General features: G+C 38.2%; 1 protein-coding gene across 2 annotated transcripts in view; it reads left to right on the top strand.

Annotated features, from left to right (window-relative positions):
- Positions 1–510: 510 nt before the first annotated feature.
- The window catches only part of SPR (G protein-coupled sex peptide receptor), a 338,586-nt gene continuing 321,935 nt past the window's right edge, over positions 511–17,161 (top strand). For both annotated transcript variants that reach the window (XM_076131649.1, XM_076131648.1), the window contains exon 1: positions 511–831. The gene's annotated coding sequence lies outside the window, so the exon portion shown is untranslated. The remainder of the gene's footprint in view (positions 832–17,161) is intronic.

Here is a 17,161-nt window from a genome sequence, read left to right as displayed (position 1 = left end):
GCGGGTCAGCTAGTTCTAATATAAATTAGAAAAGATTCATAGAACTTCGTCCGACTTCGAAATCAAACTTGAGACCACTTACACAACAGTCATATACACAATCAACCGGGCCACAGAGACCGTCTTTATTTGCCAAGAAATTTAATTTTGAAAACGAAATGTCACTATTAAAAGAAAAATGTATATAAAATCTGAAGAGCGTTGACTAATAAACACTTTAACGGTAGCTATTCTCCTAGATTAAGTACTAAAACTGTTTGGAAATATACTGTAAAGAAAAACAGGTCACAAAAAGCCACTTCAAGATCAATCTTCGCGATCCAACAACTAATGATACCGATAAATAACACAAACATATCAAAAAGAAAGAAAGCGTGCAAGCCCATCTATTTTATCCGGAGGTGCAATGAAATTTTCCGACAAGACGTCAGAGGGGCGCGGCCCGAGGGGGCGGGGGGAATCAACAGTTTCAGCAGGCTCTGATACAGCTTTAAGCCAGTCTGGCCCCGTTGTCGGCGACGGACGGTCGTGTTACCCGCGCGCGTATCCACAATTTACGTCTTCAAATAAAACATGTAAAAATGTGCTTCAAATCCATAGTGTTCTAACATTACCCAGTGTCTGTGCTCTATATTTTTTTTTAACTGGCTCCTTTTTTTTCGAAGCTAAGGCAATTGTTTGCGGCCTGTAACTTTTACTTGAAACGGTGGTTTAATCGTGTGTGCGACCATATTGTTTATTTTATGTTCCGTTTTTCAAATTTATTGTTTTTTTTATTCCGTTGTGATTTTTTGGTGTGGTGACTTTTGATTTTGGAACCGGAATTGTGAGGTGAGTAGACCATTTATCGGCTATACAAAATTTGTTATAATATTTTTCTACAATAGTAAGACTACTAAGCGTATAAAAAAAACTAGAAATGTTTAATAAAATCTTCGTAGTATTAAGTTTCAGCGCGGCAGAAACGCCCGCGTGTTTTTCCATGTGTTTGGGTGTGTACTTAAAGATCATAATTGCGCTTTTAGTATAAACAGGTTGCTAGTCTTTCGTTTAAAGGTAAGCCGTGTCTAGTTTATTTCTATTATACCAAGAAGGTTCTAAATACTTAGTTATTATTATTAACTTCCGTATGTCCGGTTAAAGCTGTAGTCGGAAATTGGATTGATTGTAGAAGCTGTCTTAAATCATAATATCAGATATTTTCAGTATAAGACTTAATATATATTTTCTCAATTATAGCCTACCTTTTTTCTTTCATATGTTCATAAGACCGGCTGGTTTGGCGGGTGGAAATTTGGCAGATTTACTTGCAATTTTTTCTGTCAATCTAACTCTACTTAATTAACTATCTGGTGTTAATGGTAACCAAAATGGAGCATATCAGAAATTATTTTAAATTCAAATATAGCAAATAAAGGTGAATTTACATTATTTTTATTTTGAGACCAAATTTTAGGTTCATTCTATCCTCATTAAGCAATAGTAAACCAATTATAACAAATATTTACATCTAGTTGTTTCTTGTTTACTAGATAGCTGAATTAATTAAAATTATAATCACCTTTACACAACCTTTTCAGGAATTTTCCTGATAAGGATTAGTTATTTTTTTTTCTTAAATTGATACAATGGAACTATGGGAATACGTACTGTAAAAAACAAAGGTATTTTTTTTACTTACAACATAATAAACTACTTAAAATTTTCCATCACGTAACACAACTCTCACATTACAAAAAACAGACGGCCACAAACAGGGAAACTCACCCTAATCGTATTTTTACTTTTTTATTAGAATCGTATAAAACCTTAGTCAGCCACGTGACAGTGTTATATAAAATGTAGAAAATTGGCTCAATGAAAATATATGACGCCCATTTTTTTTACTAGCTAATATGAAACTACCTGGCAACCATCATTTAGCAGGTTTTGCACTCTTCACGCATTTGTTACGTATCTAATATTTTTTATGATTTAGAAAATAATACGAACATGCATTTAAATTAACCTTGGATTTCCTGACGTTTCGGCAGACAGTCTTAGTAGTCAAATAGCTGACTTGCAAACACGAACGTTTAAAAGCTACGGAAATCATTGGACACTTAATAATGACGACAAAACATATATCGCAACGGTTCACATATCCTACAGTTTGCATTATTAAAAAAATTGTTCAGTAATTTGTCAACCTAATATAAAAACGCGACGGCGTTTGACATAACTTAACGACTGTTATAACTAACAACAACCGGGATCGAATTTCCACAAGTCCACCGAGACACAGAGACGCTAAACTGTAATATCTAACCAGCGAAACATAGTTTCATATATAAATGTTATACATATATGTCCGACCCGCACTTAGCCAGCGTGGTAAACTAAAGGCCTAACCCCTCCCTCATTACGGGAGGAGACCCTTGCCCAGCAGTGGGACAGCAATGGGTTACATTTATTTATTATAAAGTTAGCTTTGCATTCAAGATCAAAGAATACTATGAAACACTTGTAGTAGCATTTCAAATCGGTTTGGGCAAACGAAAATTTCAGTGAACTGTGTATTAAAATAAAGGACTATGGGCAAAAATGTATGGGCTCCGTCCCCACCTACCAACAAACATTGAACTGATACCAACGTGTCCCTAAAGTGCCCCCTATTTAATTAAAATCCTTTGTTTTTGATAAATCAGTGGGAATATATATTTAAAAAAAAAACTATTTGTAATTATTATTTAACGTATTTTTTTATTTTACATTTGTAGGTTATTTTAACATTATTGTTATATTACAGTACTAACTCATATGTATAATAATGTCCTCCTAGCCGATATACGGCTACGGCGGTCAGTTTCATTGAAACTGGCCATCTGTGCCGGACTTTGTTTATAGTGTCCAAGTGTGTGCACAATACACAGGTACACTCTCTATTCCATCACTCTCATAGTTTGGTGGGACGGATAACCGACACGACCAGTGAGAGGTCAGGCGCAGGACCGACGGCTTTACGTGCTCTCCGAGGCACGGAGGTCTTCGACCTCAACTTCCTAACTCCGGGCAATCTCTAGGAAATTCTTAACAGAAAATCTCAGAAAAGACTGTTTGGCCCGACCCAGGATTCGAACCCGAGACCTCTCGCACCCAGGGGTGTATTTACCCTAGGGCTAGAAGGGCTATAGCCCGGGGCGGCAGGCCGCGAGGGGCGGCCCAGGGGCGGCCTAAGGGCGGCCGGCAGGCCGCCTTGACGGCTTTGGTTTGGACATTTGGAAAAGTAAAAAAAAAATAAGACGTAAGGCTAGAACGCGCCTGAGCCTCCTTTTCCAAGTATGCAAGCCGCCCCTTATTCTCTCCTGAACTCTTATGCCTGAAGTAAGTCTGACGCCGACGAAAATATTTTAGTATATGGCTTACGTCGCCCTGCGCAAGGTAATTTCTAGAAGTTCTAACCTGTACTCGTCTATCTAGAAAAATAATAAAGTTATACAGCGGTGGAACAGAACAGAATTCATTCTGTGACGGTTCGAAGCTTCTGAAGTGAAGTCAGTCTTTCTTGGAACTAATAACTATATCTTGGGTCTCGGTATGTTTAAATGTTGATCGGCTCGCGTTCGGTTAGGCGCGTTGTTTTTTCCCCTCGTTGGTCTGCATCTTGTCGTGGTGAGGGGGCTTAGTAACATTGAAAGGTTGTGGAAGCAGCGATCGCGAGGAATAAAAAAATTAATGTGCATGTCCCTCTGCTTGGAGAGGACACAGGTGCGGGACAGGTGAGCCGTCAGAGGAAGGACGGGCTCGGTGGGCACTCACACTGCCCCGAGCTGACGAGGAGCCAGGCCGCTGCCACCCTCGTCAACCGTCGAATATCGTAAACCCGCCCATCCTTGACCGAGGGCCTTGCCTTAACCAGCTGGGTCGCGAGGAGACCACTTCTTTAAAAATCCCGAGTAAGCCCAGCAGTGGCGCCCCCTTTGGGTGCCTTGCGTGGTCAGAGTTCATTTACTGTGCGAGGGGCTGGAGGGAATAACAGACGCAAGCGGCCACTGGGGCACCTCCCGCCCTCCAGTAGTATAAAGGTCACCGGACCATGGGGCCTCTACTTTGGTGGAACGATACTTGCCGCCACACTCGCGGGAACTGTTTGGATAATACAAATTTGAAAACAAACCCAATTGATGTAAGTGGGAGCGGCGAGAAGCTCAAACCCGAGGAGATCGGGGGCGAGAAGCCCAGCCGTCTTGACTGCATAGCATAGTTGCGGAGGGTCGGAGCACGCCTGGTTTTGCGCGACCCTCGTCGCTGAGGACGAGGTCGCTCGGGAGTCTAGTGTCGATTCCGACACTGGCTCCGACATGAGCGTGGTTTTGGATGCAACTCATCTATCCGAGAGCGGCCGCCTTTGGCGGAAGAGACGACCGCGCCTTGAGTCCGAGGAGTCGGATGGGGCGGGGAAGAAAAAGAAAGCGCCGAGGAAGCGAGTGTCAGACAATGACCCCAAGGACAAATCCGCCATTCAGCTGGCGGATACCATCCTCACCAACTACCAGGCAGTGGTGGAGGTGGCCGACAAATCCGGTCACCTCAAGGGTGACCTTTATAAAGTCCCTCAAAGACGCTGCCAGGAACATCAAACTGGCAGTGTCGGAGTCGAGCAGGCAGTATGCCACGAAGGAGAATCTGGCGCGTCAGGCCCAGGTCGATCACATGCAGCGAGAAATCGCTCGCTCGGAGCCTCGCATCCGTCTGCCCCTAGTGGTGGAGAAGAAGGGCAACCAGGGACAGCCACCGCCACCACACCGCAGCTCACAGGTCCCCGGACCAAGGAGAAGCAGGGTAAACAGCCGCAGCCCTCTTACCTCTTACGGTGGCTTCCAAACCGCCGTTCACTTACCCGACGAATGCCAATGAGTAGCAGTTCGTCGGGAAAAACAACAAGGCAGCCAAGGCGCCCAATGTTACAGAAGCCGACAAAAAGGGCAAGAAAAAGAAGGCGCCCAAACTTCGGGCTCCGAAATCGGCTGCAGTGATCATCACGCTGCACCTAGAGGCGTCAAAAAGCGGTGCGACCTACAGAGACGTGATTGGGGACGCGAAGGCCAAAATAAACCTGGCCAACAATGGAATAGTCCGCTTCTTGGTTGCGACTCCTGGAGCTCGAATGTTTGAGCACCCAGGGGTAGCAAGGGCCGGAAAAGCGGACGCCCTGGCCTCTAAATTGAGGGAATTCATCAGCGAGGACACCGTCGGAGTGTCCAGGCCCACAAAGACCGCGGAACTGAGCATTACAGGTTTGGACGACTCTGCCTCCCCAGAGGAGGTGAAAGTCGATTAAAGCCGGTTTAATAAATAAAATTGACATTGACAATGTAAAAAACGAATTTGTTAAAAATTAAAAAAAAGTTTACTTTTTTTCATTCCCTGATGGGGCGGAAAGGTAGCGAAGCCCGGGGCGCGCCATCTTAAAATACGCCTCTGCTCGCACCGCAGTCGCATATACTACCGACCGCGCCACAGAGGCACTCATATGTATATACTTATATCATTTCCATTATATGGTTAATACATGTTATTGATTTCATATTTCAATAATTATTTTTACTCGTCAATTATAATGCTGTCTAACAGATGCGCTGGCAGATTAAAATCTGATCAGATCTAAAATCGTGGGTTGGAGAGCGGGGGGAGGGGGTTATTTTGTACCCAGCTATCTTTATGTGCATGGGGCGTCCGCCGCTGTGCACTAATTAATAAATAAATGAGCATGTATTTTGGAATTAGTCGTCAATAATACGTTAACGAGATATTTGTTTAAACGTAAGATACTATGAGAACCCCATGCATTTGGGCAATGTCGCCATAGTATAAAAATATCGTCTTGCCAAGATATATCAATTGAGCTACATTTCATTTTTGTTGATGGGTGGGGACGATTCCGCCCATAGTCCTTTGCTTCGAATATTTTAAGGTCATACTACAGTGCCTCGATTCTCTACTACTATAGACTACCGACAATCGAACTGTCATCGAGAAATTTTGTATAAAAATCTGATCAGCGCCTCTGACGGGTGTCGTAGGAAACATTTTGGCAGTACATTCAAAATGTCAAATTTCGATAGCTAGCCGGTTGTCGGTAGTCGATGGTGGTACAGAATCGAGCTACTGAAACGTCTATTTTTTGGTTATAAAAAAACTGACTTGTTAAATATTAGTATTTTTGTTAAAGACATCTCCCGCACTAAGAATTGCTCTTGTGTCGCGGGGACTTTTACAAACATACAAACAACGGACACAAAGTACAACCAGACCCGAAACAATTATTTGTGGATCGCACAAATAATTGTTCCGTGTGGGAATCAAACCCACGACCTCCCGACGCAGTGGCATCGCCGTGGCGACCTAAACCACTGCGCCACCGAGTATTACATACATCGTGTTAGTTACTTTACAAACCAGTGAACGACAAAAATTAGTATACGATAAGGACCTATTTCAATACTTTAAAATGCTTTATTCACTCAATAAATATTTATTTGAGCAATAAAATTGAATGGCCGAATGTATGAAAAGGTTTTTTCAGGGAAATTTCATACGTATTCATCATTTTTGTATGAGTTTTCAATCGGTAACGAGTGCTTTGTCGGTAAGCTTAATTGGTGATTTACAAAGGTCTTTTAATATAGAAAATTAAATGAAACACGCACGATTTTTCGGCAATTAAGGGAATAATGGTGTTCATGTTTTGTAGATACGGTAATTGGGGGCATTCTTATATACAATTAGGATGTCTTGTATTATTCAATAGGATTTTCCTTATTGTATTAAGCCAACTGACCAATAGAAAGCCAGATAAAGCATGGGTAACATAGGTATATTTCAACAAATTATCAGAGAACTTTGAATGACAGAATCGTAGCTGGTGCAGATATACAAAATTCACGATTTACAACATTAGTGACCTGCTGCCTTATGCAACTATATCGAGTTGCAAATGGGTAAGAGACGCCCATAGCCAGTTGCGCTCACCGGTCGGTAAACGATCTGTGGGTTAAGCAACGCTTGGCGCAGTCATCCCTTTGAGGGTGACCGCCTAGTGGTATTTGAACAGGGTGTCTTCGTGCTTCGGAGAGTACGTAAAAAGTCGGTCCCGGTTCATGTCTATTAATATAACAGTCGTTAATCCACGTCAAAGGCCTTTGGGCGGCTTTAACAACTTTGACACTAGGTTGACCACTAACCATACGACAAGAAGAAGAAGAATGGGTAAACTTAAAACTTACGCATCAATTACCAAGCTACTTTAGAGTGATACAAAAATTTAAAGATTCTTTCAATTTGTCTGAATCCAGGTAATAAGCTATCTTTGTCAAAAAGCTAAATCTTTTTCATCTGGGGGCACGGAAATGCCCCCGCAAGTCGAGCAAAAAAAAGCGGCACGGCCGTACCATCCTTTTCTCGAAGCAATTCGGGCTATTTTTGACACCCCTATAATTTCGTTGTGGATAAAACAAGAAGCCTGAATTTTCAGCAACTAATCAGTCATTGTATAAACACGGTATATTTAAAATTTCAGTCAATTTGAACCAGTAGTTTAAGAATGACAACTTGTTAAAATTTTGAATTTTGTCACTCACTGATTCACTGACTCACTGACTCACCGATCATCAAAAGTCTAAGGTACTTCTAGCAGACTTAGAAGCTTAAAATTTAGAATACAAATAGGGTTTAGTGTCTTAATCATGGGAAAAATTCAATATTTTCTAACTTCGGTCCAGTTTTCTAAATACACCAACTGCAACAATAACTTTGTAATCCTATATAAATGTATAAGATTACAAGGTTACATTTGCAGTTAATGAATTATTGTTACTGTAGAAAATAAAATAAATAGGTGTAAATAGGTACCTACTATATGAGGCATAACGGGAGGGAGTATAGGGTGGGTAAGGGTGTGTAGCCCATGAAACTGAACAACATTCCCATAGGAAAATATGTTGAATTATGAAAAAGAAACGTCTTTCCATACGAATTGGACTTATGTTCGCTCTACAAAAAGAAGTGAGATGCCATCAAAAACATTCTATAAAAACTTCAAGTCTCGCCGTAAAAAGTGGTGAGATCTATATAATACCAAGTCGATTAATCTATTTAGTCTCCACTTAAAGGACCTTCTGTCTTAAGTTATTACGTATGTTATTATCATGCCAATTTTAAAAAAAATGCCTTTAAAACAAATAGATCGACTTGGTCATCGCAAGAAGACACAAATTCGCCATTAACATTTCAGGAGCATTAACTTCTCGTAGTGTTGTGTAGTGTAATACATACTAATAATTAAATCATGCGATGGCCAGGTCGGTCTATTTGTTTTAAAGGTATATTTTTTTTAAATTGGCATGATAATAACATACGTAATAACTTAAGACAGAAGGTCCTTTAAGTGGAGACTAAATAGATTAATCGACTTGGTATTATATAGATCTCACCACTTTTTACGGCGAGACTTGAAGTTTTTATAGAATGTTTTTGATGGCATTGATTTTACTTGAAGTTGTTACAAACATACATTCTTATGGGATTAAGTAATAAGATGCATGAGTACACAGTAAGTACCGGGTTCAAAGCCCCGTTGAAACAGCGTGAAAACTTCAAAGAATGCTTTCAAGTCTGATTGGAATTTGCCCAAGAAGCTGTTTGTAAAGGAACATAGAAATTATTAGATCATTCCTAAAAGAAAAGTAGTTGTTAGATAATAAAATAGATTAAAGATAAATAATGACCTACTCCACATTGACGGCCTTTGTGGCGCAGTGATTAACGTGGTCACCACGCCGCTACCTATGCGTCGAGAGATCGTGGGTTCGATTCCCATACGGAAAAAATATTTGCGCGATCCACAAATAGTTGTTTCGGGTCTGGTTGTACTTTGTGTCCGTTGTTTGTATGCATACACAAGAGCAATTCTTAGTGCCAGAGTTGTCTTAATAAAATAGAATGACCACTTTTGTGATATGCGACTGCTGATCACGAGGTGTCAGGTTCGATTCCCGGGTCTGGCAAAGTGGTACAGAGTTTTAGTGCTAATTTTAGGACACACTAAAAGTCGGTCTCGGTTGTTGTTTTCTAAGATATCAGTTCGTTAAGCCATGTCAAATACCTTTCGGGCGGCTTTAACAACTTTGACATTAGGTTGACCACTAGTCTTGAGATAAAATAAAGTAATAATGCGATTATACGATATTATGCAATCCGTATCACGTATCTCTCTTGACAGCTAGTGTACGTCGATTTGATGGTCACTATTCAGTACATTGCTGCTTTGACGTAACGTGTTAATCACTATAATCTAAGAGAGAAACCAATGTACATTGTGACTTTCAAATAGTTGTCAAATTAGATACGCGATAGCTCCTCGGGTCTTGAGTCTGTATAATAGCAGCCTTACATACATCCATACCGGTAGATTACTGAACTTCTGAAAAAATTAAATAGCAGTGTATTCTTTTACAAAACAAATAGTAAAAACAACAAAGCAACTACTTGCAAAACTAAGCTGTGTCTAACCGCTTCACAAAATACGATGCGGGGTTAATCCGGGGTTAATCTGTGGTTTATCTCCACAATATTATGTCGCTCTCTGCTGACCCAGAAACAGATACAAGTTTAGCATAAGAGGGTACTTCGGACCGTTCTTAAATAAGTTGGGAGTTTTATAGTTATTTGATTTATGCAGTTTCTTGAAAGAAAATTTTATTATTTTTAACTTGATAGCTCTTCCCAGGATTGTTAGAGCACATACATATGTATGTACATAATAATATATAGACTGTTGTCCAAACGATGCAGGCACCTGGTCTGAGCCGTTGCCGACGTGTCTGCCTAACACCCTGAATAGCTGTGAATTCTTTTGCTGTAAATAGTACCCTATGCTTCAGCCCGAATTTTGAACTATTGTGTTATGTTATTATGTAATTATTTTTTATTCCATACTAAATTTGTTCCTGTAAAGTTCAGTGGTTAAAAGGTACTTGCGCATTGGTAGTTTTCAGTAGATAAGTTAAAATCAAAATCGGTACAGATATTTAGCTGTGAAAGTATAAGAGATAGACAGTCTTTCATATTAATGGCTATCAGTATGACTCTTCTTTTACTTTAGATAAAAAGTTTTCAGTAGAATCTAATTCTTTTAAAACTTTACCACCATTTTGCAATTCTAACTGGCGAATAAAGGTTTTCAAATTCAATGAAATTCGAGACGTTTTTTCTCTTTGAGATCTAGAATACTTTGGTAGCTTCGGTCATTTGATTTATTGACTTTGTACCTATCATAAAGTTAAAGAAAGGCTCTTTAACTTTTTAAGAAAACTTGTTGATCAGCCTATGAATATATAGGTATTCGATTAGATGTATCAATTTAGGATACAGCGCCTCGATTCTCTACTTCTATCGACTACCGACAACCGAACTGTCATCGAGAAATTTTGTATGAAAATCTGATCAGCGCCTCTGACGGGTGTCGTAGGAAACATTTTGGCAGTACATTCTAAATGTCAAAATTTCGATAGCTAGCCGGTTGTCGGTAGTCGATAGTGGTAGAAAATCGAGGTACTGATCTCTATATCATTGAAGTGGGTTAAAATTGTCAAGGGTGTCATAAAAAGTGTTTCCCCGTCTGAGTCAAAAAATCTCTTCTTTTACATAACTCTTAGTGCGTAATTTACTAACACCTAAACTTTAAGTATTAATTTTTTTCATTCCCGTACAATGATCAGGATTTTAATTTACAATCTATCGATCGTATTGCGGTGTTAGTCATTTGACTAGAGTAAGGTCAAAATTGCTTTTAAGCAAATATTTTTTTAAGCTGTATGAAATGATTAATTAAAAAAAGCCTTTCCTTTATCGGATTTTCTATCTCGTTAACAATTTATCACTTTTATAAAGTAGCTTGGATTAGAACAAGGCGAAGGAAACCACAAATATTATTCCAACACACAAAGACGCTGTCGATCAATGAGAAAGCAATCCGCGGCGGGATTATAATCTGACCTCATTATGATTCGCTCAGTCAATCGGTAAACAATCTCTGGAGCTCATTAACCCCCAGATATAGTAGGTATGTACCTATAGTCTTTAGGAAGGTTTGACTAGAGTAAAGATAATAAGAACATACCTTAGATCTTTGTGTTACAAGAAAACTTGCCTTTTCAATCTTGTCAGTGATTGTTGAATTTTCTTTTATGTTCGCGACTTTATGCAACTGCTGTAGCGCAATTCTCTACTACTAGGTATCGAATGTCGAAAACCAGCTGGTTATCGAGAAATTTTGTATGAAAATCTGTAGCGCAATTCTCTACAGTCGGTGCTGTCGAGTATTGAGAATTTCACATTTAAAATGTACTGCCAAAATAGTTCTTACGTAGCCCGCTAAAGGCGCTGATCAGATTTTCGTGCTTAGAACGTGCTTTTTTTGGATTAGAACAGGGCGAAGGAAACCACAAATACCTATATTATTCCAACTCACAAAGATGGTCTGTCGATCAATGAGAAAGCAATCCGCGGTGGGGATTATAATCTGACCTCATTATGATTCGCTCAGTCAATCGGTAAACAATCTCTGGAGCTCATTAACCCCAAGATATTGTATGTACCTATAGGAAGGTTTAACTAGAGAAAAGATAAAGCTTGTCTTTGTATTACAAGAAACCTGCCTTTTCAATCATGATTAATGATTGATAACTCTTCTTATTTAAGCCGTAGTTTATGCAGCTGCTATAACGCGTTTCTTTGAAACTATCGAATGTCGATAACAGTGTAGGTATTGAGAAATTTTGTATGAAAATCTGAACAGCGCCTCTAGCGGGCGTGGTGGGAACTATTTTTGGTGTATATTTTGAATGTCAAACTCTTAGTATTCGGCAATATCGATTGTTGGGCATCAAGTCACGAGTCTTTTGTTTCAAATAACGGTTTCGGAAGAGTTAAGTTCATCAGTTCAAATTCAGTTATCCTAACTGTTGTTACTCTACAACCAACAAAAGAGTATGTCTATTCACATATAGGTATTCAATAGTAGGTAGTAGCCTCGCCCCTTAGTATATGGAACCCTTAAACGGTGAAACGTGGGAGTATTTCATGCACCTTTTATTACACCTTTGAATATAAAAGTCGAAAGCAATTACACGTTGCTATAACAGCATGTGTATAAAAATTGCAAGTTAAATTTCTTACAGACACCGTACTTATGTTTTGTCTTTACTTAACAGGCTCATAGCTCATAACTTTTAAACTCTTGCTATTATATGATAGGATCCGGAAATTAACGCGAACACGCATTTTACCTTAAAATGCATAACGTTTCGGCGCAGGTTGCACTCGCCGTGGTCGCAGGCTGATTGGAGCAGCGATGACAGGACTTCGTGTACCTATATGAGGCGGACGAATGTCTTTCCCCCCTTATATTTTGATTTCTCCAACCGTCATCACACACTATACTAACCGTGTCCCTATTCTGTGAGCTAACCGATTGCGAAACATATGCATGTTCACAGCTGTTTTGCCTGAGTCAAAAACAAACTGAAATTTTACTAAAGTACAACTGCAACGTCAAACTCAACACATGTACATGTGTGTAAAGCAAATTTGCAGTGCCAACATTCAGCTAGCACTAAGTCCTGCTATCTGTACTTGCAATCCCATGTTTACACACTAAATAAACAGAAATCGAACCGACTGACCACATACCACCTCTCAGCTTTAATCGACGAGCCAAGTGTCCATTAACCTAAGATCCTTTAGGCTGTGTTTACAAACAGGCGATATTTTGCTGCACTTAATAAAATCTCTTTGGCTTCAAGTCACATATGAGTACACGGTTCAGTAGGTTTCTTTCTGTGAGCTCGTGAGGTACCCAAATATCGAGCGTTTTTGTGTAGGGAAAAGATTTGATAACAAGTTCATACATACGTTCATATAATGTGAAAAGACTTTTTCCCCGACCTAATATTTCTATTTATATTTAAAAAGATCTGATTGGATACTTAAGATAGTATTAATAACAGATAAAAACTCCTATTAAAGTTCATTGTCTTGATTATTTATTTAATTGCCTGATTGTGCTTTATTGCAAGCAAAGCCCTATCCTTCATGTTTTCATGCACTTTTCTTAGCATCTGCCAATTTTTATCGGAAGAAGTTGAAAAAATAGTGTAAAACGAATTATCTATAAAATTAACATATCCGATAGCCAATGTTTTCGTTTACTTTAAGGCCGATTGAAAAGCTGTTTTACCCTTAAAACAATTATAGTCAGTCTGAAACCTTGAAAGAAATATTCAAATTAGTTCAGTAATTTTTGAGTTCATTGCAAACAGACTTACGCGGTAATCTATACTAATATTATTTTATATATGCAGTGATTTAGTTAGATTGCAAGTCGTAGATCCACATGTCTAAGCACACACCCTTACATTTGATCGTCTTCATTGTACCCTCGACCCTTTCTACCTACGGATATTAAACCGTTATCAGCAAAACGTGACCTAAATCTAATTAAAAACTGCGATGGAATTCCCAATCTACTGAATCAGGACTCCTTTTGATTTCAAGGGATTTTTAACTTGATTATTTTGTACGTGTCTGAATGGTGGGGTCTTTTTGTGAGAAGGATTTGAAGGCGAGTCGATAATGAGATTGGTTATAGTCTTTTTGATCTTGGATGTGCAGTTTAATTGCATTGTTTGATCTTGATATTATAATGTTTGTATTGAGTGATGTTTTTTATTTGGAAGAATTGACGGGTAAAAATGAATTTTAATAAGTACGTCTTTTAAAATCACTGTTACGTATTGTAGCAAGCCATCAAATTACAGTACAATTTTATTTTGAAATTGTATAAACTTTAGTTTTCTTCCAAATTTTTTGCTTGTATGGTTGCTGAATTTAACTTTAATACTAACCTAAAAATTACACGTATTAGTATGAAATAGACACTTAAATCTTAAAAATGTATAAGTAGTAGTTAATTATTTAGGTAAAATCCTATCAAATACTTACATAAATACCATTTCATTCAAAACCTCAAGCCTCAAAGTTCACATTAATCTAAAAATAAACGTCGAAAATCGTAAAACCGAAACTAATTTAAGTTACGTAAGAAAACCGATTAAACACTGAATGCGGAGAATATTAGCTATGTTTGATATTTTCAAGTTTTCCCTTCAATCAATGTTTAGTTACATCATTACGGTTTTTAGGGCGCGGTTACTGGCTGGAAATAGCATGGTTTTTGTGGTATACAGTTGTAAACTGCTTTATTAAATGTGTTAGGAAACTACTGAGTGATAAATTGAGTGAAATTTAGTGTCAGAAAAGAAAAAAACTAAAAAGTGCTTATCAGCCAGCTTTTATTTAAGCCGTTTGGGCCACAGAAGCAATCAAAATCACTTTTTATACTGAATTAATTTGGTATACGGATCTTCAACCATTATTATCTATCTCCCATTTTTTCGATACTACATAGGGGCAGTTAAACAGAAAAAAAACTACTTGTAGAAATAGTTATCTTGGAATACGCTAGGTGGCGCTGATCATTTCTTTATACAAATTATATAGATAAATACTCAGTTGTCGATAGTCGATAATGGTAACAAATCGCTCCTCTGCACAACATAATCTTTTATTCCTAAAACATTTTAATAGCTTGCTCTCTAAACGAGCTGTCAAATTATTATAAATGTCAAAAGTTTTCTGTCATTAATATCGAAGTTCTTGTTTTAACTACCGAACGTAAGCAAAAGCGAGGAGCAACTCCCAAACGCAATTTATAGTATTATGACACTTGAAAATGCGTTTAATTGAGCGAATATAGTTTATAGAAAACTATCTTATGAGCGCGGCTCCATTCGTATTCTTCTTGAAAGTATGTAATAAGTAAAACCTGTTTTGGTATACGTACACAATTTTTTTAAACCCATTTATGTCCCACTGGAGGAAGGGGTTCAGCTTTGAGTTATACAATACTAGCTTTTACCCGCGACTTTGTACGCCACCTGAATTTTCCCTTGGGAATGCGTCATTTTCCCGGGGTAAAAAGTAGCCTATGTCCTTTCTCGGATATCGAAATATCTCCATACCAAATTTCATGCAAATTGGTTCAGTAGTTTAGGCGTGATTGAGTCACAGACAGACAGAGCTACTTTCGCATTTATAATATTAGTTTGGATCTCGTACGGTACAAATCGGTTAAGCCGTTTTGACGTGAGGGGACATGATATAAACACACTTTTCTTGTAAGTAATCGAATGAAGCAAAATATATAGGTTACTGGATACTCTACAAAAATTTAGAAAACGATAAATCTCTATAACCGATCTCATAAGGTCTTGCGCTATTCCCTGGACGAACTCGGACCCAAGTAGCCCGAATACATTTTAATAAATAAATTGATGATCAAAAATTTTAACTGACAGCAATTCAAAAATTGAACGTTACAAAACAAAATGGCTGATTTATTTCGTCGTGAAACGTTTTAATTTTTACTCGGCTCGTTAACACGACTTGTCAAACAAGGCGGCACAAGGATTGTCTGTGCATGAAATCGAATGTTAAAATATTGTAAATTGATAGGTGTATGTTGTTGAGTTTATAAACTAATTTTGACAAGGATTATTTAATAACACTGCGTTATGGCGGAAAAATCTATGGAGACTTTAGTTTTTATACAAAGTTAGGTTGTGTTAGAAAATATTAAACACTGCACTTATTACGGTCGTAATTTTTATTATTCAAAGCTTTATTTGGTGAAGAATATCCATGTAAATGCTTAAAATTGCTGTCCCACTGCTGGGCAAGGGTCTCCTACCGGAAAGAGGTAGGCCTTGAGTCTCCCACACTGGCTAAGTACGGGTGGGGACGTTCGCATATCCTTCAAAAACTGTTTTAAAGAACTAGGTTTCATCACGATGATTATGTGAAATAGAAAGATTAAGAAAATGAACTTTATTTTATTTTATTTATTTATTAGCTGAAACAGAATCTAGCAACAAAATGCATTGAATAATAGAGTAGAACTAAGTGCTAACGAGCTACTAATTAACGAACAATTACCTTAATTAAAAGCAATTTCTGTAGTCCGCCATACTAATATTATAAATGCAACAATAGTCTGTTACGCTCTCATATCTAAACCACTAAACCGAATTTGATGAAATTTAGTTTAGAGATAGTTGGAGACTGAATCCAAAAAATAAAGTAGGTTTTCTTTACAAAATCGTCTTGCGAACCTTTAAGATATTTTTTTGAGTCAGCTTGTAGTCTCACCTCACATGGAGCGACTGCCTATCCTATCTCTGCAAGCGACAACTCCTTACCTGGGTTATATAACACGATACCCCTTGGTAAGACTAGTTTTCAGACAAGCTTCTGACTACAGCTGATAACGATAGCCAAAGATCTTTCAAAACATACAAGCTAAGCGTAGTGTAAACAATACAAAATTGTGGTAAAAAAATTGCAATTCCCTTTGTCCCTCCTGGGAGTCAAACCCGTAATGATTGAATCAACTGGTATTCTGTCATGCAGTCCTCGACGGTAATTGACAAAGAGTGTCTAAATTGACCCAATTATTATTTATTCGCGTCGGATTGGTAAAATGGGACACTTATGGAATCACTTGGGTGTTCGTCACAAGTAATTTTCTTTGTCGGTTTTCCTGTCACCGTTAATTAGTCACGCTTTTGGGCTTATTGTTGTATTATTTAGATTTTGGTAGTAAAATTAGTGCATATCCTTTATATTTTGTTAGATATTAGGCTATGTTTACAAACTAAAGAATTTAACTTTAGATTTTTGAGTTAAGGCATTTGAAATAAACAACTTTTGATAGCTCTTAATTTGAGCAATTTTGCAATTATGTATTCCTGTACATGCGTTATATAACAAGTATCATGAACGTCACAAGTTATCAGAATGTGACAAAAAATCTATACTAATATTATAAAGCTGAAGAGTTTGTTTGTTTCTTTGAACGCGCTAATCTCAGGAACTAAGGGTCCGATTTTAAAAATTCTTTCAGTGTTAGATAGTCCATTTATCGAGGAAGGTTATAGGCTATATATCATCACGCTACGACCAATAGGAGCAGAACACAGTGAAAAATGTTGCACAAACGGGGAAA

Source organism: Anticarsia gemmatalis, chromosome 26 (assembly GCF_050436995.1).
Source record: "Anticarsia gemmatalis isolate Benzon Research Colony breed Stoneville strain chromosome 26, ilAntGemm2 primary, whole genome shotgun sequence".
Lineage (NCBI taxonomy): Eukaryota > Metazoa > Arthropoda > Insecta > Lepidoptera > Erebidae > Anticarsia > Anticarsia gemmatalis.
Note: the sequence above shows the minus strand (reverse complement) of the source record. Positions and strands in the feature narration are given on the sequence as shown.